This window comes from Saimiri boliviensis, chromosome 3 (genome assembly GCF_048565385.1).
Source record: "Saimiri boliviensis isolate mSaiBol1 chromosome 3, mSaiBol1.pri, whole genome shotgun sequence".
NCBI lineage: Eukaryota > Metazoa > Chordata > Mammalia > Primates > Cebidae > Saimiri > Saimiri boliviensis.
This window is the reverse complement of record NC_133451.1, coordinates 50,213,716-50,236,739: the sequence shown is the minus strand read 5'-3', so window position 1 is coordinate 50,236,739 and position 23,024 is coordinate 50,213,716. Positions and strand designations below refer to the sequence as shown.

Below are 23,024 nucleotides of genomic sequence, written 5' to 3'. Positions count from 1 at the left end.
CAAAGAAATTAGATTAATCTCTATTTGTTCACACAAAGTTTAAAGATATATTGTTAAAGAGAAAGTCACAGAATATATGTGTAGGATCATTCGAATTAAGTTAACTATCACATTGAATCATGCCAAGATGCTGATAATGTGATTTTATATAAATACATCTCTGAAAAGACATTCACCAAACTGTTTATTGCTCATCTTTGGCTAGGAGGGTAAAATTGAGGAATGACGGGGAGGGGGCTCGGTAGGGGAGTTCACTTCTTCCTCTATTTGTTTCTGTACTGTTTGAACTTTTATTCAAACATGTTCATGTATTACTTTTACGTTTTAAGAAATAAAAAAAATAAGCTGCTATTTGCCCAATTTAGCTATGGCAAATATTTTCTGGAATGAACTTAGGAATTAATAAATATTTATGTCAAATTAAACATTCCTATTCTCAAATGCTCTTGCATTTTGCATATATGAGGGCTACACACTTCAGATGTCACAGACTTCCAGGTTCCTACCTGATTGAATCCCGTATTTTTCTCCGTGTGACTATTTATTTATTTAGGAGGAGAGGGGAGGAACGATACTTCTATGTTCATTTGCTCTTCAATGGGGAAAATATTTCTAACCCCGAGACTGGTTAGGGGGCCCTCAGACGGGTTTCATTGTCCCCTGTGGATGGACACACACCTTCTGTGTCTTTGTAGTTTTCACACGGTGTTGTAATCTCCCACTTACTTCCTCCTGTCTCCCAGCCTTCTACCTCCCTTACTACAAGCAACTGGAAAATAAACACCATGCCTGTTCATTGTGACCTCCCCAGCTTAGAATGCCTAGCATAACAGGAACTCATCAACATTGGTTGAATGAACGAAAGCTTGCATGCATGAGGGCGGGAGGAAATTCCTTTTCATAAATTGTTCATTTTTGTCTTAAAGAAAATGCAAGGCCAGGCGCGGTGGCTCAAGCCTGTAATCCCAGCACTTTGGGAGGCCGAGGCGGGTGGATCACGAGGTCGAGAGATCGAGACCAACCATGGTCAACATGGTGAAACCCCGTCTCTACTAAAAAAAAATACAAAAGATTAGCTGGGCATAGTGGCGTGTGCCTGTAATCCCAGCTACTCAGGAGGCTGAGGCAGGAGAATTGCCTGAACCCAGGAGGCGGAGGTTGCGGTGAGCCGAGATCGCGCCATTGCACTCCAGCCTGGGTAACAAGAGCGAAACTCTGTCTCAAAAAAAAAAAAAGAAAGAAAAAGAAAATGCATACCACGGTTATAGCAATGATAGAGCAGGACTTTAAAGAATTACTCATGTAGTGGTTCAAGGGCAATGAGCTAAAAGCAAATCAGAAACTTCTTCATGTTTTGTTCAAAGCCCACTAACACTTCAACATGTATTAAATGTTAATAAGCAGCTATCTGGGTCAGTGGGTTAAGTAATAGCAATGGTGGAAGGTGAGAGGTGAAGAAATACACGGAAATTACATTCGGAGATGGCTTGGCTCACCAGAGCGCAACTTGTATTAATAGCATGCAAGTGGTTTGACCATGTTATCTTTTTCTCTTTTCTCATATAGCAGGCTTGGTACGGTGACAACATTCTCTTGACTCAGGCATCTTCAGGGCCTGGTAAAATTCGGAACACATCAGAAAGCATCCAAGGGCTAGGTATGGGGTCATCTTCTTCCCCTTAGAGAAGGAGAAAAAAAAGGATAATCACTACATTTAGCAAAACGGTTTAGAAGCTGGTTATACGGTTTGTGGCTCATCTTTTCCCTACCCCTTGCATTTAACCATTTTTTTCTACACATTTCATGAAGGCCAAAAAAAAGAAACAAAGATTTTATAAGTACAAAATTACTGCTCCTTAACAGGAATCCAAAATAATAATAGTGAGAGCTTTTTATTTTATTTTATTTTTTTAGTATTTACTGTGTGCCAGGTACATTCCTAAAATCACTGGTTAGCGTGGAGGAGTGGTTTCCCACACCAGAGAATGTTTGGCAATGCCTGGGGACATTTTCAATTCTCACAACTAAGGGAGGAGGAGAGTGGGGAGGTGATACTGGCTTTTAGTGGATGGAGGCCAGGGTGCTGCCGAACATCTTAAAATGCGCAGGACAACCTCATTATCCAGCCCCACATCGCGATAGTGCTGAAGCTGATAAATCCTGCTTTCAATAAAGCATCTCATTTAAAACCAAAACAACCCTAGAATACTGTCATTTCCATTTTACAGATGAGCAAAGTGAGTTACAGAAAGGCTAGGTAGAGCTTCAGACTCCAGAGTTAGTAAGCAGCGCAGCAGCTTTCCAGAGCAATCCTGTCTGATGGAGGTCTTAACCTTGCCCACCGTGTATGGGTGGGAAAGCAGCAAGTAATCTTGGGTTACACTGTGGCTTTTATGATTACATGGCAGCGAATTGCTGCCATAAGTTCCTAGAGTCCATCACTGTCACTGTATACAAACTTGGAGGCAGGTGTCTTCAACTCTGTTTTCTTAGCTCAAATGTGAGTTCTGTTTATTTTTTAAAAATTTTTTTGAGACAGAGTCTCACTCTGTTGCCAGGCTGGAGTGCAGTGGTGCGATCTTGGCTCACTGCAACCTCTGACTCCCTGGTTCAAGCCATTCACCTGCCTCAGCCTCCCGAGTAGCTGGGGTTACAGCCATGCACCACCATGCCCAGTTAATTTTTGTATCTTTAGTAGAGACGGTGTTTCACCATGTTGGCCAGGATGGTCTCAATTTCCTGACCTCGTGATCCACCCGCCTTGACCTCCCAAAGTACTGGGATTATAGGTGTGAGCCACCATACCTGGCTCAAAATGTGAATTCTATGAGTATATTAATTGCTCTTTTCTATCTTCCCAAGCAAAACATTCTGAGATTATATTATATTTGCTAAGATAATATTAATCTATAATTAGTAACAATATTTAATAAAGGCATGCATCAAGTTTATAAGTAATTCTCCAAAATTTAATAAAAGTATTAGCAAAGTAATAAAATAACCGATGCCATCTTTTCTCATTTCATGGAATTCTTCTCCATGCATACTGGTGGGCAGAATGTGTCTGAAGTTATGTGAAATTCATGAAACAGCCTTATGTCCTTTATCAGCCATCATTCCCCACAGTTTATAGGAATCGAACATTTAAATATGTCTCTACCAGAGCAGTACAATAATACCAGACCCAGCAATGAGACATTTCACATGGTTGTAATTGCATTTTATACATAAGGGCTCCCTTTTCCCTCCAGTGTCCCCAAAGGTCTGCCATTGGTAGATTTTTGCGGAGAATCATCCATTTTCCATGAGCCTGAAACAGATCCCATATATAATAGACCCATGTAAAACACGGAGAAATAGTAGTGTGTATGTTTTGTCCCCTTCTCAATGGGTTATGCATCTCTTTCGTTGTTTCTTCTTGTCTAATAAGATTTCTTGCTTATCAGTTTATTACGGCATTTGACCTAATAGTTTCCGTTCTATCTGTCTTACAACACTTTCAGCTTTGGCAGCAGATGAGAACAGGGATATCCAGAATCGTTCAGCCCTCCAGCCCAAACCTCAAACTCCCATCACTGATTTAGTGGCCAAACTTGGTTGTATTGCTCATAAGTACCAAAAAAATTGCTTAGACTACAGTGAAAGACATAAAGGGGTAATTTATAAAGGGTGTTGGAGGAATCCTTAAATAATTAGGCTGTGATTATTTTTTATGTATGCTTTTAATGAATGAATGTATTGGAATAAAATAATATATATTATTTATTTTAACAGTATGATTCAATTTACTGGAAGGACTGCTATTCAAATCTAACCTTAAATTAAAGTTAACAAATATTAATGAATGAAATAGGGAAAGATTTTTTTTTTTTTTTGGATTTAAGGCAGAAGATAATGACACACCAAAGGTAGAAACCTCAATAGAACTTAGCTTCTTCCTCTCCCCACTCATCCTCCGTCACACCTGTCTCCGATCCATGCTGCACACTGCAAATAAAAATATGATATTCCAAAATAAAAAAATATGATATTTCTGGCTGGGCATGGTGACTCATACCTGTAATCCCAGCAATTTGGGGGGCTAAGGTGGGAGGATTGCTTGAGCCCAGGAATTCAAGACCAGCCTGGGGAACGTAGCTAGACCTTGTCTCTACGAAAAAAAATTAAAAATTAGCCAGGTGTGGTGGCACACACCTGTGGTCCCAGCTATTCAGGAGATTGAGTTGGGTGCAGTGCTTCAGCCTCTAAGGACAAAACTGCAATTAGCCATGATTACACCACTGCACTTTAGGCTGGGCAAGAGAACAAAACTCTACCTCCAAAAAAAAAAAAAGGGGGTTTCTGATGGTTATCTCAAAAATATTCAATGACATCCACTATTACCTAAAAATAATGTTCCAATCCCAGAGCACGGCATTCAAGACTATTCCATTTGGCTATGACTTAGCTTTCTAGCCTTGTTTCTTGCCAATTCTCCTTCCTTTTTATTTCTCTCATCATCCTAGAAGCTTCAACTGCAGTCACAGCAGATCACTCGTGGTCCCCCAGACACATATTGCTACTGACAGATCCTTTGCCTAAATTTTCCTTGTCACTTCACCACCCAACTCAACTCATCCTTCCAGGCCCAATCTAAATGCTGTCCTTCTCTCATTTACATAGCACATTGTTTATTTCTCAACAATGGGCTCCTTTAAAACATTCAACAGTTATTTTTGTCACATGCAGAGGTGTCTGTAACATACACTAGCTCTGGGCTCAAATTTGATCCATCTTTTGTAATGTAGAATCACGCCCATTACTAGGGACCAGGAATGCTCTATTTGAATTTAGGTAAGTGATCATAGGCAGTGTACTTTTGACAGTAATTTGCCTTGGGGAAGCTAAGAATATCTGCTCTAGCCATTCTGCATTTGGCACATTTTGAGTTTAATCGGAAGTGGTGTGATAAGTCAGTCCCTTTGATAACTGTGAGATCTGATTAATTCACAAACAGGTCTGTATCAGTTCGATAGCATCCTAAACACATAACCCTCAACCCTAGCTGCCCCACCTTTAGGCTTAAGATGCTTCTGAAAAAGCTGAAAGAATTTTTCCACTTTTTGTTTTCCTAGAAAAGCCACTTCCTTTCAGTAATTCTAGCCATCCAACAATTATTATATTGGTACAAAGATTTTAGACTCGGTGCCATACAGTTTTCATTATAACTGGCAACAACCTGGCAATTAAGTAATCTCTTTCCTCTTGCTAGGACTTCACATAACCCATGGTACAAACATTTGGCCTAAATAAGACTCACTTGGGCATAATGTACTTAGAAATTTGTAAACATAGAAATTTTTGAGGTTTTTTTTGGTCTACTGAAGAAGCAGCAACCACGTTTCTTCAGTTCTCTACTCTCTTGCCTTTTTTTTTTTTTTTTTGAGACGGAGCCTCACTCTGTCACCAGGCTGGCACAAACTTGGTTCACTCCCTCCTGGGTTCAAGTGATTCTCCTGCCTCAGCCACTGAGTAGGTGGGACTACAGGTACATACCACCATACTCAGCTAATTTTTGTATTTTTAGTAGAGACAGGGTCTCATCATGTTGGCCAGCATGTTCTCAATCTCTTGACCTTGTGATTTGCCTGCCTCGGCCTCTCTCCTTTAAAGACTCACTGTACCCTGAAAAAGAAACACCAGAAATTGCTTTTCAGATTCAAAAATTAAGAAAGGTGCCCATCAGGCCAGGCCTGTTTAAAGGACCCAGCCCTTAGATGTAAGTGGGAGAATCCAGAAACGTTAACCCTGAAAATAACCTGGGGGCAAGCCTACAGGTCCAGCAGCTCCAGGCACCGAGCAGGAAACATAAATGGATGAGCAGGCTGCTGCTGTTGGACTATAAGAACTCATGGCCTATTTCAAAAAAATGAACACTACCCGGCACAGTCACAAGAACAGGAAGCCCAGTGTTGCCCAGAATTTTCAATTTTCCAAGAGAAGCTGAAAATCCAGATTTTTGAGGGTGAATATCCCCATTTGGAACATACCTGAAATTCATCTTCAAAGACCATGTAGGTCCAAGTAGAATCAGTCTGCAGGTTGGATATGCCCTGGGGCCACTGCTTTGTAATCCTTGTCATTTATCCCACTTCCTTCTTTTTACAGATTGAAACTACCCTTGCAGGGTTAATGAGAATTACAATCCAGGCTTTAGGCCGATTTATTTAGGCACTGATCAGGCTGTGCTGATGCATTTTGACTGGCTTCCCTACAGCTGCTAACTAACCAAGAGTCAGGTAGCTCGCTGACCACCTGCTCCCACATTACTCCTATAGACAGAATCTCAGACTGCACCTTTTTCCCCAAAATTGCTTTTCAGATTCTGAATTCCAGCAAATGCCAACCCATCTGAGGAACCCGCCAAGGAACTGACTTAGCATAAGAATGCAGTTTCTATATTTCTCTGTCCCACGATTTCACCTCTCATTTCGTGACCAATCCGCAATCCTCACACTTTAGCCCTTTACGCATCCAGATCCCTTAACACTTTATGCTCCAACCTCTCAGGGAGGTGGATTCGAGGTTTCCTGCCACCTCCTAATTTTGCTGCTCTACGATGATTAAACCCTCCGCTGCAACCCCTGGTGTCTTGGCATATTGACTCATTGTGCATTGGGCCACAAACCTGTAAGTTACAAGATGGTAATTCCAAAGACGAGAGCAGTTTCACACCACCAGTTAGAAGCAAAAAGATGCCTGGAACCAAATCGTCTGATTGTCAGTCCCCTGAGATCATTCAATTTAGATTAAGCATTTGAATCTGAGACTATTGGAATGTAAGGACCAAATCAGCCTGGAGGGCTCTTGACTGGTTCAGATCATGGGTTCCAGGCTCACCTGAATTTGAAGAACAAGGTAAGAAATCCATGTCAGGTCCCTCTAGTGTTTCTAAATCCTCTGGAACTAGCTTAGTACTTGCCTAATATGGGTGACCCTCAGATATACCTGACAAAAATACAGATTTTCAGATTTCTATCTAGAGTAAAGCAATCAGAAGCTCCAGGGACATGTATACTTTTAATACACTCCATCTGTGGTTCTGAAACTCAGCTGCTCTGCCCTGGGGCCCAGGTGAGCCAGAAATTGCAGAGTAATCTCAATCCAAGGTAATGGTCCTTTAACATGGAACAGTGCTACTATTCCAGTAAATGACTACGTGTTAATTTTTTCCACATTTAAAAAGAATTATTTTCTAATTTCCTAAATTCTTGTTTTCTTATGCTTTTAAGAAAAAAAAAAAAAAGAGCAAATCTTGTTGTAGAAGAAATTCTGGTTTTCAGTAGTACTTCGGGAGCAAGATATTTTTACCCAGGAATGACTGAACAGCTGCAAAGAACTGCTTAATTAAATCATGAATGATAAATTCCTCAAAGTTATACTTAAACATTTTATAATTTTGATAGTTCTTATTTTTTACTATAATCTGTAAACATTTAAGTAGAAGCTATGAATTAGATTTCAAAATAGAGGAGTAATTTTAGACTGTGACATTCCAGATTATTTTAAGGGGCAATTAGTAGCACTTATAAAAATGTATCTAATTGCTAGGCTAAATCAAACTCAGCAATACTGGATGTTTTTACTCTCATCAGGCCTATTTTTTTTTTCCGTGATGACCAAAACAAGTAAATGGAGGCAAAAATAAAATTCTAAAAGCAAAATTGTAATAAACTTAATCATAATTTTGATGTCAGCCTAAATTTACTTGAGCCAGTAACTCATTGCCAGTTTTCATACATCATTTCTTATTTTGACCCTGTGGGCCACATGGCCAAAGAATTTACTGATCAAATGTAACTTCAACCTCTTTATAGCAGCTTGTTTCCAATGGTCCATATGAAAACTCTGTTTCCACAATGGTAATGATGACGATGGTGATGATGATGAAGGTGAAGCTGCGCTCCTGCTAACTAATCCTCAGTTGATGGAATGTGCACTTTGACTCATCAAGGCACTAGTTGTTTGCCAACTTGCCAGGCATATGACCCAGGAATCGATTTGAATATTGCCTTTACATTGTTTCCTCCTTTCTTTGGAAGTTGGGGGTGTGGTGTTCTTGAATAATTATGAGCCAAGTTAGTTTGGTCCTGAGAGGAAGAAATTGGTTTAATTTCTTACTCCATGCCTAGAATTTAACAAGATAGAAGATCTCAAGGGTAAATAATTTCTATTCCAGCCACTACCTACTGCCCCACTTGCAGACAGCTTTGAACAAATCTCTGAAGAACTGATCAGGCCTGACGCCATCACAGTCTTGCACAAATATTACCTGAGTTAATTCTTCATTTCTGATGAAGTTGCTGATGGAATTCTATATTTTCCTAGTTTTAAAATCCCCTACTATTATTTTCAGGATGGTTGTAATAGGGCACAATTCTTTCGTCAACACAAACTGATAGAAAATGCAAACGGAGGCTGGACGCCGTGGCTCCTGTCTGTAATCCCAGCAATTTGGGAGGCTGAGGCGGGCAGGTCACCTGAGGTCAGGGGTGCGAGACTAGCCTGGCCAACATGGCAAAAACCCATCTCTACTAAAAATACAAAATATTAGCTGGGCGTGGTGGTGGGCACCTGTAATCTCATCTACTTGGGAGGCTGAGGCAGGAAGAATTGCTTGAACCTGAGAGGCAGAGGTTGCAATGAGCTGAAATCATACCATTGCACTTCAACCTGGCAACGGAGTGAGACTCTGTCTCAGATAACAAAAAAATAAAAAAGAAGAAAATGCAATGGAGAGGAGATATGCATTCAAAGGGGGCAGCTTGAGCCCACTGTGGCACATGGCAAAGAGGGCTCTGTATGGCCAGATCTTCTGGCTTTTCAAGAAAAGTTACATCAGGACTTTTATATGAAATCTCCCAATTTTAATATATTGGCAACTGATTGAATACAAGTGAAAACATTACCCAGGTCAAATAATACAATTTTCTGGGACACTGATAGCCTACCAGTTTGCAAACTCTGAATCACTTCTCTGTGAGTTTGTGGTCCTGGTGCTAAATCAATTTAGAAATTTCATCCTGGATAGCTTTTGTGTAGCATTAGTACATATATAATACCTATTATATGCCAAGCACTGTTATAGTTACTGGAGCTACAGCAGGCAAAATGAAGCTTACATTCATATTCATAGAATTCACAAAAGACAAGACCACAAAACATAAGGAATTCTATGGGAAAAATCTCAAAGACATTTATAGCTAGACGATTTTGACACTTCAGCATGTCATATAGAGTTTAATAAAATTAAAGCTTTAAAAGCAGGCAAGGCTGGGTGCGGTGGCTCAAGCCTGTAATCCCAGCACTTTGGGATGCCGAGGCGGGTGGATCACGAGGTCGAGAGATCGAGACCATCCTGGTCAACATGGTGAAACCCTGTCTCTACTAAAAATACAAAAAATTAGCTGGGCATGGTGGCGCGTGCCTGTAATCCCAGCTACTCAGGAGGCTGAGGCAGGAAAATTGCCTGAACCCAGGAGGCAGAGGTTGTGGTGAGCTGAGATCGCGCCATTGAACTCCAGCCTGGGTAACAAGAGCGAAACTCCGTCTCAAAAAAAAAAAAAAAAAAAAGCAGGCAAGGCATGACGGTTTATACCTGTAATTCCATCACTTAGGGTTGGTCAAGGCAGGAGGATTGCTTGAGGTGAGAAGTTCAAGACCAGCTAGAATAACATAGCAAGACCCTCTCTGTACAAAATAATTTTTAAAAATAGGTGGGCATGGTGGCACACATCTGTAGTCCTAGCTTCTTGGGAGGCTGAGGCAGGAGGATTGCTTGAGCCTAGGATTTTGAGGTTGCAATGAGGTATGACTGCACCATTGCACTCCAGCCTGAGCAGCAGAGCAAGACCTTACCTCTAAAAATGACAACAAAACCAAGAATCAAATTTAAATAAATAAAATGAAGACTACTTCTTGGAAAATGCAGCCATTTTCTCTATCAACCAGAATAAGGGTTTCTTCATTCAACAATTATTTGGTGAGTCCCTAACTTTGTGCCAAATGGCTTCCTAGACAAAAAGGCTGTAAATGAAAAAGACAGAATCATGATTTTGGCTCTCTACGTTCAACCACAGGAATCAGAAAATAAATCAGAAAAAAAGAAGAAGAAAAATTATGACAATCATGATAAATCCTCTGAAAAAGTCTAAAATAGACTAATGACAAGAGTGAGAAGTCTAGTTGATGATATAGGACAGTCAGGGAAGTTCTCCCTGAGAAAATGCTATTTAAGTCCCAAGAATAAGGAGAAAGTCACTTGGGAGAAAGGGATGGGGTGAAGAGAAGGTTTCTAAATAGAGCAGCATGTGTGACGGTCCTGAGGCCTAAAAGAGCTACTCAAGGACTTGGAGTCTAGTGGGGCTAGAAGATAGTGGGCTGAGCCTGGAGAAACGAGCAGGAGCCGGACCATATGCAGCCATGTATCCACAATTAAGAACTTCAGGTTTACTGTAAGCACAAGGGAAGTTCCTATAGAGTTTTACTCGGGGAATGACTTGATCTAAGGCACACTTTTTGAAAAATCCTCCTGGCTGTTGTGTGTGCAGAAAGCACAAAGGAAATCAGGCAGTCATTGACACAGGGAGATCAAAGACGAGGCCATTGTAAGTGATGACCTCAGGCAGAGCTAATGGCGGCTACCGTAACATGGTGGCATTGCAGATAGTGAGAAAGGCTTAGATGTCAGAAATTGCTTGTTTAGGTGCTTTTCCTCAAGTCCCATGACTCTCTATTAGCCTGTTCTTGACTTTTTCTAGGAAATAAAAACCACAAGATTTGAAGTCAACTATTTCTTCTGATATGAAAAGTCAGTGCAGGAAATGAACAGTCCACTCCAGCCTAATAAGAACATCTCTGTGAACTGACTTTCACTGAGTTTACGTCCACAAAGATAAAAGTCAGGGGCGTGATCCTGTCTGCTAAATATCTCCCTTAATGCCAAAACCATGTGACAACCAGGAGTTATTCAGATTTATAAAAGATAGAAACAGCATAGTTGCCCCACTTATCAAAATCCTTGTGCATTTGTTTTACTTGCTAAAAAAAAAAAAAAAAATCTGACACCATAGTTGCAGAAGAAACTTTATAGCAACGCTTAACAAAATAAAACTAATGAGAAGTTAATCTTGAATAAAGTTTAAATGAGTCCAAAATAACTGACTTGCTATGTGACTCGGGATTCCCGTGACTTGTTTATTTTTTCACTCTATGCAGCAGGACGTCTGCAAAGCCAGCCTGGGCCCAGCGGAGCAATATTACAAAGAAGCTGGGCTTGAAAACCAAGCACATTTGAAAAGCAAAATCAGAATCAACATTTGGTATTTTTTTCACTCGTTACAGAATGAGGAGCAAGATGAGGAGAGAGGTTGGGGAAGCACTCTTAGCTTGGAGCCTGGGCCATCTGTGAGGAGAAGGTTCTCTTCAGTGTGTTCTCTGTGTCTCTCAATTCCCGTAGTGTAAGCCCAGCTCAATTCTGATCATTCATATCTTCTGCAGCCCTGTCAGCATGGGTGTGCCAGGCTGGGATGGACTGAGAAAAAAAAAAAAAAAAAATTGGAGACAGCAAATACGGAGCAAATGGCAGATATGTAAGGATGTTTGAAGTTCCTCAAGTTTTAATTTTCTTTATTTTTTAATTTTTGAGGTGGAGGTTTGCTCTGTCACCCAGGCTAGAGTGCAGTGGTGCAAACTCAGCTCACTTCAACCTCTGCCTCCCGGATTAAATCAGTTCTCCCACCTCAGCCTCCTGAGTAGCTGGCACTGCAGGTACCCACAACCACACCCAGCTAAGTTTTGTATTTTTAGTAGAGATGGAGTTTCACCATGTTGCCCAGGCTGGTCTCAAACTCCTGACCTCAGGCGATTTGCCTGCCTCGGCCTCCCAAAGTAATGGGATTACGGGCGTGAGCCACTGGGCCTGGCCTACAAGTTTTAATTTTTCATGTAGGAAAAAAAACAATTGTGAAAAGATCATATAATGCATGGAGACTTCAGCCTACCTTACCACACTCTTATTTTACCTTTATTGGAGTTGGGGACGGGCAGGATTCTCAAGGAACACAGGTCATTTACTGGTCCCTGCAATCATTTTTCCTGAACTTCTTTTCTCCACTTAATCTCGCCTGAAACTACAGAAAACATGATCCTCTTTGACCATTTTGTTGCAATTGTAAATGATTAAATACATAATCCAAAGAATTGGTGTTGGTAAAGGATTAACCTGGTAACAGATGAAACAGACGGTTAATCCATTTTGTATGTCTGGAGTCTTTCTTTCTTTCTTTCTTTCTTCCCCCACCCTCCCTTTTTTTCTCTCTTTCTTTCTTTCCTTTCTTTCTTTCTCTCTCTTTCTTTCTATCTTCCCTTTCTTTTTCTCTCTTTCTTTCTTTCTTGTTTTGGAGACGGAGTCTTGTTCTGTCCCAGGCTGGAGTGCAGTGGCACGATCTGTAACCTCTGCCTCCTGGGTTCAAGCAATTCTTCTGCCCCAGCTTCCTGAGTAGCCATCACTCCTGGCTAATTTTTTGTATTTTAGCAGAGATGGGGTTTCACCATGTTGCCCAGGCTGGTCTCAAACTCCTGAGCTCAGGCAATCCGCCTGCCTTAGCCTCCCAAAGAGCTAGGATTACGGGTGTGAGCCACTGTGCTCGGCCTTGGAGTGTTTTAAACTTCTTGAAGAATCTTCGAGGCTTGAATCTTCCCTCAATGTTGCCTTTGTGAATTATATTGTAGTTTAATAAAACTATTTCAACACATATGGCACCTAGTATGTGTCAGGCAGTGTCATGAGATTTACTTGCTTTCTCTCATTTAGTTCTTGCAGTGACCTGAGAGGTCATCCAGCTAGTTAGTGGCACATCTGGGAATCTCACCCAGGCAGCCTGGCTCCAAGCCGTGTGCTCTTAATACCGCCTCTTCCCACCTTCCAACCCCCAATCCCTGTCTTTACTGATACACGTCTTAAATCATGATGAGTGTTCTTGTAGGAGTCTTCTTTATTCTTTCCAGCTCATATGTTAAACATCTAGATTGAGCCAAAAAGGACAAGCAGGCAAGGGGCTGTGAGAATACTATTAACCACAAAACCTGATATGTATGGGACCCGTCATCCATTGTTGCAGAGACATGGACTGTCTATTTCATCCTTACAATAATTCTAAGAGGTAAATCCTCTAATTTAGAGTTGAGGAAGATGAGACAAAAAGATGTTAAAGGGCATGCCCCAAATCACAGAATGGGAAGAAGGGATTTGGAGTCAGGCTCACCTGCTTGGGAACAAAAGCTCGGAGCCTCTGAGGTGTACACCTTGCTAGGACACTTAGCTTCTCTTTTCTCTCTGGTCTTCCCTTAATAAGCCAAGAGGGTTAGCGGCTGTAGTGGATGCCATGGGACACTCTGCAGATCTTTGCTGCGTGACTAGGGCACGCATTCCCGCAGGTGCTGGAAGTGTGGGTCACTGATGACTCCCCCCGACCCAGGATTGTCTCTGTGGGAGAGAGCCACCTTGGCCAATGTCGCGGCCCTCCTGGGCAACTCATGTAATGACTAGTTCATGGAGGGATAGAAAAGCCTGGTCCCTTGCCCTAACTGGAGTCAACTCTGAGTTTCCCATGGGCCTTTGTTACATTTTCATGGCAGCCCAACTTCTCCCTCTGCCTAGTCCTGCTTCTTTCACACTCCTGTACAGGGGTCCGCCTTAAGACCACTCCTTAATAAACTTCCTGCATGCGTATCTCCATCGCAAAGTCAATTCTCTCAGGAATTCAGCCTGCAACCACTGGCAAGAGTCCCAGTGCCTTCTCCCAACCTTCAACTGCACAATGTCAACTCACGTGGTAGAGAAGGGATGAGGAACCAGCACTCACACCACGCAAGACTCAGTGGTACACATATTATACAGAAGTCTCCATAAACCCTCAAAGTAATGAAATCAAGTGACATATTGCTAATGATATAGCCAACAAGTTTAGAGAGAAGTGACTTGTTTGAGGTCACAAAGTTGCTAGGGAGATGAGCCAAATTTTTGGATACCAAAACTTAGGTAGTGTGGTGGCCTGAATAATGGTACCCTGAAGATGACTGTGTCCGAATCCCCAGAACCTGTGAACACGTTAACTTAACATGGCAAAAGGGAGTTCACTGATGTGATTTAATCAAGGATCTTGAGATTGGGGGACATCTTGGATTACCCAGGTGGGCCCAAAGGAATCACAAAGGTTCTTGCAAGAGGGAAACAGAAGAGTTAGAGGCAGAGACATGAAGAGGAAGCAGAGGTGGGAATGGTTTAAAACAAGATGAAATGGGCCAGGTGCGGTGGCTCACGCCTATAATCCCAGCACTTTGGGAGGCCAAGGTGGGCGAATCACGAGGTCAGGAGTTCAAGACCAGCCTGGCCAATATGGTGAAACCCCATCTCTACTAAAACTACAAAAAATTAGCTGGTCATGATGGTGGGCGCCTGTAATCCCAGCTACTCAGGAGGCTGAGATAGGAGAATCACTTGAACCTGGGAGGCAGAGGTTGCAGTGAGCCAAGATTGTGCCACTGCACTCCAGTCTGGTGATAGAGTGAGACTCTGTCTCAAAAACAAAAAAACAAAAAAACCCAAGGAACACAGGCAGCCTCTAATAGCTGGAAAAGGCAAAGAAACAAATTATCCTCTAAAGCAGGCGTCCCCAAACTTTTTACACCGGGGGCCAGTTCACTGTCCCTCAGACTGTTGGAGGGCCGCCACATACTGTGCTCCTCTCACTGACCATCAATGAAAGAGGCGCCCCTTCCTGAAGTGCGGTGGGGGGCCGGATAAATGGCCTCAGGGGGCCGCATGCAGCCCGTGGGCCGTAGTTTGGGGACGCCTGATCTAGAGCCTCTAGAAGGAATGGTGCCCTGCTAACCCATTTTAGCTCTCTGACCTCCAGAGCTGTGAGATAATAAATTTGTGTTGTTTCAAGCCACTGTCTATGGTAATTTGTTGTAGCAACCATAGGAAGCTAATGTAGGTCGGCTTTTTCCACCCTCTCCCACCTGCCCTATGTATGTGACAGTCTTGTCTCCCCAGTCTTCCCCTGGAGTGACATCAAGGCTGCTGCCTTTTCCATTTGGGGGGCCCTGAGAAGCTGCATAAGCAAAGTTCCTTCTCTGAACAGCCCCCTGAAGTGGGTCAGCCATTGGCCAGCATCTGCCCAGCTGACTCTACCTGGGGAGGTGGTGAGGAAGCAGGACTGAGGAGGGGAAACCCCTGTTCAGATTTGTTAGTGGAACCCTTCTGTACTTACTGTTGGGAGCAAGTTCATTTCTTTTAATTTTGGGTTGCTTGCTTTGCTGCCGATCACTGTATTCCCATCCCTGCTTCTCTGAGATGAGGGCTAAGCTCTCAGAAATCTCAAGCAACTTGAAAGGAACAACAGGGGTAAACATGACATCTTCATTCCTCTTCAAGATCAAAGATTTTCCTCACTGCTAGGAGTTAGTTGGGTTTTGATTTTCTTGGGTTTGGGGTGGGGTTGGCTAGAAGCCATTCTGGCTCGCTGGAATTGAAAATAGCATTTACCGAGTCCCTATTTGGTGTCTGTATAATCCCTATTTCACCAAGGAGAATATTAAGGCACTTTCTCAGGATCCCAAGCTAAAAAGCAGTGGAGGAGGGATACAAACCATGTCTTTCCACCACAAAGCCCTTAAAGACTCTCTTTATATGCCGCCTTGACCATAAAACTTGCATTTTAGGCTGGGCGCGATGGCTCATGCCTGTAATCCCAATACTTTGGGAGGCAGAGACGAGTAGATCATTTGAGGTCAGGAGTTCGAGACCAACCTGGCCAACATGGCGAAACCCCATCTCTACTAAAAATACAAAAATTAGCTGGGTATGGTGGCGCGCACCTGTAATCCCAGCTACTCAGGAGGCTGAGGCAGGAGAATTACTTGAACTTGGGGTAGGGTTAGGGTTAGCACTACTGCACTCCAGCCTGGATGACAAAGTGATACTTGTCTCAAAAATAAAATAAAATAAATAAATAAATAAATAAAACCTTGAATTTTAAGAATAATGGAATTGTGACTACTCTTTCCCCAATATCAGGTCCCAATTTGCAAACACAATGTCACTGTTGTCTACCAAACTCTGCTTTCTCTCCTCCTTCCTCTCCATGTGCACTTTCTGCTCTGGGTGAATCCTGTTGGGCCCTCTGTTCACATCTCCATAAACCACACCTGCTCTCTCTTCTGCTGGAATCAAAATGCTGTTCTCTTGCCAAGTGGCTTCATCTGCTGGAAGTCTCCCTAACACTCTGGATTCCAATCCCCAGGCTCCTGAATGAAATTCCAAACCTGTGTATCCTTCCTGCCTCTTTTCAAATTCCCAAAACTGATCTTTTTTACTCATTTGTTTCTGAAACTGCAGTGATTGTCTCCAGACTTTCATTACTAAATGCAGACATGGCTGGGTGAGGTGGCTCATGCCTGTAATCCTAGCACTTTGGGAGGCCAAGTTGGGCAGATTACTTGAGTTCAGGAATTCAATACCAGCCTAGGCAACAGGGCAAAAACCCATCTCTACCAAAAATACAAAAATTAGCTGGATGTGGTAACACACATTCATAATCCCAGCTACCCAGGAGGCTGAGGCAGGAGGACTGCTGGACCCTGAGAGGCAGAGGTTGCCGTGAGCTGAAATTGTGGTACTGCAGTCCAGCCCGGGCAATCAGAGGGAGACCGTCTCAAAAAAAAAAAAAAAGAAAAAAAGAAAAAGAAAAGACAAAGAAATACATACATGTTAAATTACAGAATTATAAACCTAGCAGGGTCAGGGAGAGCATCTGTTTTTCAGATGAAGAAACTCAAGCCTAACGTCACATAGTTAGTTTAGTGGCCAAGTCTACCCCTTGAGTCTATAACAGCATTCTACAGGCTACACTACACCTTCAGTCATTTATTGGGCATATTTCTTTTTCCCTTTTTCTTTTTCTTTTTTTTTTTTTTTTTGAGACAGCGTCTTGCTCTGTCACTCAGGCTGGAGTGCAGTGGCATGATGTCTGCTCACTACAACCCTCGCCTTCTGGGTTCAAGTGATTCTCCTGCCTCAGCCTCCAGAGTAGCTGTGTCACCATGCCCAGCTAATTTTTTTGTATTTTTAGCAGAGACAGGGTTTCACCATGTTGGCCAGGCTGGTCTCGAACTCATGACCATGTGATCCACCAGCCTCAGCCTCCCAAAGTGCTGGGATTATAGGCATGAGCCATCATGCTCGCCTATCGGGCATATTTCTTGATAAAGAGCATTAACTTGGAACCTAGACTGCCCAAGGTTCAAAGCTGGCCTCTGCCACTTGCTAGCTGTGGGACCTTGGACAAGTTTCTTAACATCTCTGTGCCTCATCTATAAACTGGGAATAATATCAGTGCCAACTTCATAGTGCTAATGTCAAAATTAAATGTTTTAATATGTGCAGTTGTGCTGGGGACAGTGGCTGACGCCTGTAATCCCAGCACCTTGGGAGACCAAGGCAGGTAGATCACCTGAGGTTGGGAGTTCAAGACCAGCCTGACCAAAGTAGAGAAAACCCATCTCTACTAAAAATACAAAATTAGCCAGATGTGGTAGTGTGTGTCTGTAATCCCAGCTACTAAAAGGGCTGAGGCAGGAAAATTGCTTGAACTTGGGAGACGGAGGTTGTGTGGAGCCATGATCACACCATTGCACTCCAACCTGGGCAACAAGAGCAAAACTCCATCTCAAAGTAAAAAAAAATGTGCAGAGTAGAGAGAACACAGGCTCTGGCTTCTGAGCCAAGCTCTGCCATCTGCAGCCATCTGACCCCAGTCCAGGCCTTCCCCCAACTTCCTCAGCTGTAAAACGGGGTAGGGCTGAGGATGGCAAAGGCAGGCTGAGGCCCTCTGGTGCCTGCTGCCTGGCACCCTCCTATTCTGGTGGGAGACCATGCACTGGAATGATCTCAGAAGTCAGGGAAGATGGGAGTCCAGGCCAGACGCACTCACTGGAGCCCTCTGTGCAGAGTGAGGCCAGTCCTGAGAATGCTGCGCGGGAGCGGAGCCGGGTCAGGACGCTGCGCCAGGCCTTCTTGGCCTTGCAGGCTGCTCTGCCTGCTGTGCCACCCGACACCAAGCTCTCCAAGTTGGACGTGCTGGTGCTCGCCGCCAGCTACATAGCCCACCTCACCCGCACGCTCGGCCACGAGTTGCCTGGCCCCGCCTGGCCACCCTTCCTGCGTGGACTCCGCTACTTGCACCCTCTCAAGAAGTGGCCGATGCGACCTCGTCTCTATGCTGGAGGCCTGGGGTACTCTGATCTTGACTCCACCGCAGCCAGCACCCCCACCCGAAGAACAAGAGACGCAGAGGTGGGGTCCCAAGTCTCTGGAGAGGCAGGTGCTCTCCTTCCCACCACAGCACTCTCACCAGCTCTTGGTGACAAATAATTATCACACTCACCCTTTTCTCCCAAACTGTGACTCACTCATGCTTAGGGACCTGGATTTTCTGCCAGCCCCACCTGTCTTCACTCTGATTCTCAGCCATGACCCTCAGCTCCCAAGTTGCAGCATGCAGATCAAGAGAAGCAGTGGCACTTCTGTGACAGTACCGAGAGGACACAGGATGGAGAACTTCCTCCTTGGTCCCCAGGAGGGGACTTCCCCATGGCTCTTCCGTGACAGCTACTGGGAAGTGGGAGAGAAAGAGGTATAATTGGGCTCAAAGTTGAGTTGGGGAAGCATTCTAGCTTTCCTCCTCTAAGGTTTCCGCAAACCCTCTGCAGATAGCGAAAAGGCAGATGCAGAGGGAGGGGCCTGGGATTGTACCAGCCCCAGGTGCTGACGGGAAAGCCAGGTGGCTGGATAGGCTTTTGGTAGCTGCAAGTGTAAACAGATCTGGGCTGGGTCACACAGCCAGAGGGGAAACGGAGGAAGGGTACTTTCTTTTTTTTTTTTTAGAGGCAGGGTTTCGCTTTGTTGGCCAGGATGGTCTTGATCTCTTGACCTCATGATCCACCCGCCTCAGCCTCCCAAAGTGCTGGGATTACAGGCGTGAGCCACAGCACCCGGCTGGGAATGTGCTTTCTAACTGCATCATGAGGTGCTCACCCAATGTTAGAGAGGGAGTGAGAAATTCAGGGTTCCTGCCTCTGTAGCATGGGCCTCTCCAGCAGCTGCCCCTCACCACTACATTTTCTCTCTCTTAGCTCCTGCTGCACTCTTCCACTCTTTTCTTCTTCTCCTCCCTCCTCCTTCCTCCCTCCTCCCTCCCCACCACAGCACTCTCACCAGCTCTTGGTGACAAATAATTATTTGTCTTTGTCCTCTCTCCTCCCTCCTCCTCCTTTCTTCTTTCTTTCTTTTTTTTTTTTTTTTTTTTTGAGACGGAGTTTCGCTCTTGTTACCCAGGCTGGAGTGCAATGGCGCGATCTCGGCTCACCGCAACCTCCGCCTCCTGGGTTCAGGCAATTCTCCTGCCTCAGCCTCCTGAGTAGCTGGGATTACAGGCACGTGCCACCATGCCCAGCTAATTTTTTTGTATTTTTAGTAGAGACGGGGTTTCACCATGTTGACCAGGACGGTCTCGATCTCTCGACCTCGTGATCCACCCGCCTCGGCCTCCCAAAGTGCTGGGATTACAGGCTTGAGCCACCGCGCCCGGCCTCCTCTTTCTTCTTTTTTCTTTTTTTTTTTTTTTTTTTTTTTTTTCCATAGAGATGGGGTCTTGATAGGTTGCCCAGGCTGGCCTTGAAGCCCTGGCCGCAAACGATCCTCCCACCTCGGTCTCCTAAAGCGCTGGGATTACAGGTGTAAGCCACCACACCCAGTCCCACTCTTTTCTTGACTTGAATTTTATCTACAGGTTAAGCCATAAATCTTCAATGGTTTACATTCTAGTTTCTAGAGAAACTTAGATTGTCCCAGCTTTCTAGTTGGAGATCTTATCCTGAAGCAATTCTACCTTAATTGAGCCAAGCAACAACTTATGGCCTTGCATATGAAGGATATTGAGACTTAATTACATCCTCGAAGGCTCTTAAAAGAACAGGTGTGTGTTCCATAGGGGTAATCATTACAGTCTTCTCTTTCCATTATGTTAGGAACCTGACCTCAAGGGAAAACAAAATAGGCCTGCCTTCAACTCAACTGGCTCCTTGTAAAATTTGTGCTCGAGGCTTCCCTCCTCCAATTATGCTCTGGAGTTATTTCTACAGACTATCTACGAATTAGCTCCCTAGGGCCAGCTCCTCCCCATGGAGATTGCCCTTGCTTGGACTTTATCTAAATGCTGCCCTGGGGTGCCAGAAATGTGATACAGCTTCAGTGAAACTTATCTCTGGCCCTGAAGAAATAATTTGAGGCCTGGTGTGGTGGCTCATGCCTGTAATCCCAACACTTTGGGAGGCCGAGGCAGGCGGATCATGAGGTCAAGAGATTGAGACCATCCTGGCCAACATGGTGAAAACCCATCTCTACTAAAATACCAAAATTAGCTGGGTATGATGGCATGCACCTGTAGTCCCAGCTACTTGGGAGGCTGAGGCAGGAGAATTTCTTGAACACAGGAGGCGGAGGTTGTAGTGAGCCAAGATCAAGCCACTGCATTCCAGCCTGGCGCCTGGTAACAGAGTGAGACTGTGTCTCAAAAAAAAAAAAAAAAGAAAGAAAGAAAGAAAGAAAAGAAAAGAAGTAATTTCAGGACTAATAGTAGAATCTACACACACTGAAAATAACTCCAGATCAGATGTAGCTTCAAACCTGGCACCTAAAGTCCAGACAGGGAACAATTACCTTTCTGTTAAATTTCAGCCCCTCAGAGTGGAAGGGGACTAGCATGGCCAACTAGAGTTCCAATAAGGTTGTCCTTAGACACAAGCCATTGTTGTCATCATGAATGTAGCGAGCTCTGGGCAGTCTGGAAATGGTTGGGGTCTGGGTTCTAACACGGCACGACCCTGTACCTCCATAGGGCTGGCCAGGGCAGAGCTGAAATAGGGCTGCGGGTGTGACTGAATCAATTGGGGTAGAGGTAGGAAAAGAGACACAGAACGTCCCAGCCCCGAGCTGCATAGGATGTGGGAGAACAGCTGGAATGTGGCCGGGAGCCACGGGGAGAAGGCCTCAGCCAAGGCTGAACTCGTAAATCTGCCTGGAACCAAGCCTCTGCAGAGGGACCCTGAGGCTCTCGTGCAGAGCTGATGTGGGCAGCCGGCCGGGTCCAGGCAGGGGCAGAGGCCAGGTGTGGGAGGGCATGAGCACAGTGTTCTTCACAAGACCATAAAAGTCCAGCTAGAATATACTATTTTTAAAGCCAAACAGCAGTATCTTCCCGGTTGAGTTCGCGGGTGTAGTAGGAAGGGAAGCAGATACGTTTCCTCCCCATTTGGTGGCACACACTGTTTTTCTAGGGATGAAGAGAAATTGGCTTAAGGTGTGTGCCGGGGTCTCCGGACAGCACCGAGCTCCTGATAACAGGGTAGACTTTGGGTTGGAGCTTGCCCCACCCTGCCCTGCTCAGACTCAGGCCTTTGCCTAGTAACATCGGAGCCCTCAGGGGTGACCGCATGGCCCCGGTGAGGACAAGGAGGGCACAGGAAGGACAATGCAGGTGGAGGGCTGCAGGAGGCAGGGCCCATCACTACAAGTTTCTCAGGCAAAGCTGTTCTCCTTCCCGCCCAGGACAGTCCAAGGGCGGTGGGGCAAAGGCCATCTCCTCCAGGCTCAGAGACCCAGCTCCCTCAGGCCAACAAGCAAAGGGGCCTGTCGGGGGCAGGGTGAGCCAAGGGAAGCCCCAGGGGATGTGGAGGAATAACCAGTGGAGGCCTGGGCCCTCCCTCCCTAGCAAGCATAGTGATGCCCTTGAGACATGTCAGGACTTGGATACAGGAATGCACCAGAACCAGGAGTAGCCCCCTTTGTCTCTGAGTGAGGGAAAAAAAAAAAAAGAAAGAAAAGGAAAAACATGGCCAGGTACTGTGGCTCACGCCTGTAATCCCAGCACTTTGGGAGTCTGAGGCAGGCAGATCATCTGAGGTCAGGAGTTCGAGACCAGCCTGGCCAACATGGTGAAACCCTGTGCCTACTAAAAATACAAAAATTAGCCAGACATGGTGGTAGGCACCTGTAATCCTAGCTACTTGGGAGGCTGAGGCAGGAGAATTGCTTGAACCCAGGAGGTGGAGGTTGCAGTGAGCGGAGATCGCACCACTGCATTCCAGCCTGGGCAATAGAGCAAGACTCCATTTTAGAAAAAAAAAAAAAAGAAGAAGAAAGAAAGAAAGAAAAACACATGCTCACTGGGAGGCTTTCACTGCCACCACAGTTGGGGTACTTGGGGCAGACGGGAGCGGTTGTAGGCCACTGAGATTTGGGTCCAACGACAGCTTTTATTCTCTAGGAACAAGGTATGTGGGAAAGAAGCTCTAAGAGAAAACAGGAGGCTAGATGCTCAAGTCCGTCACCTCAGCATTTTGGGAGGCCAAGCAGGAGATCACTCCAGCCCAGGAGTTTGAGACCAGCCTGGGCAAAACAGTAAGACCTTGTCAAAAAAAAAAGAAAAAGACAGAAAGACAAGACAGACAGACAGAAGGAAAGAAAGAAAGAAAAGAGAAAGAAAGAAGGAAAGAAAGGTAAGATTAGCCAGGTATAGTATCTGAACTACTCAGGAAGCTGAGGTGGGAGGATGACTTGAGCCGAGGAGGTTGAGACTGCAGTGAGCTGTGATCGTGCCACTGTATACCAGCCTGGGCAACACAGTGAGAAAGAAAAGAGAGAGAGAGAGAGGGAGGGAGGGAGGGAGGGAGGGAGAGAGAGAAAGGAAGGAAGGAAAAGAAAGGAAGGGGCCAGGCGCGGTGGCTCAAGCCTGTAATCCCAGCACTTTGGGAGGCTGAGGCGGGTGGATCACGAGGTCGAGAGATCGAGACCAACCTGGTCAACATGGTGAAACCCCGTCTCTACTAAAAAAAAATACAAAAAATTAGCTGGGCATGGTGGC

The 23,024-nt window shown here is 44.7% G+C and overlaps 1 pseudogene; it reads left to right on the top strand.

The window, feature by feature from the left end:
* The first annotated feature begins 17,986 nt into the window (after window positions 1-17,986).
* LOC101033810 (transcription factor 23 pseudogene) lies at window positions 17,987-18,728 on the top strand (annotated as a pseudogene).
* Window positions 18,729-23,024: the final 4,296 nt, after the last annotated feature.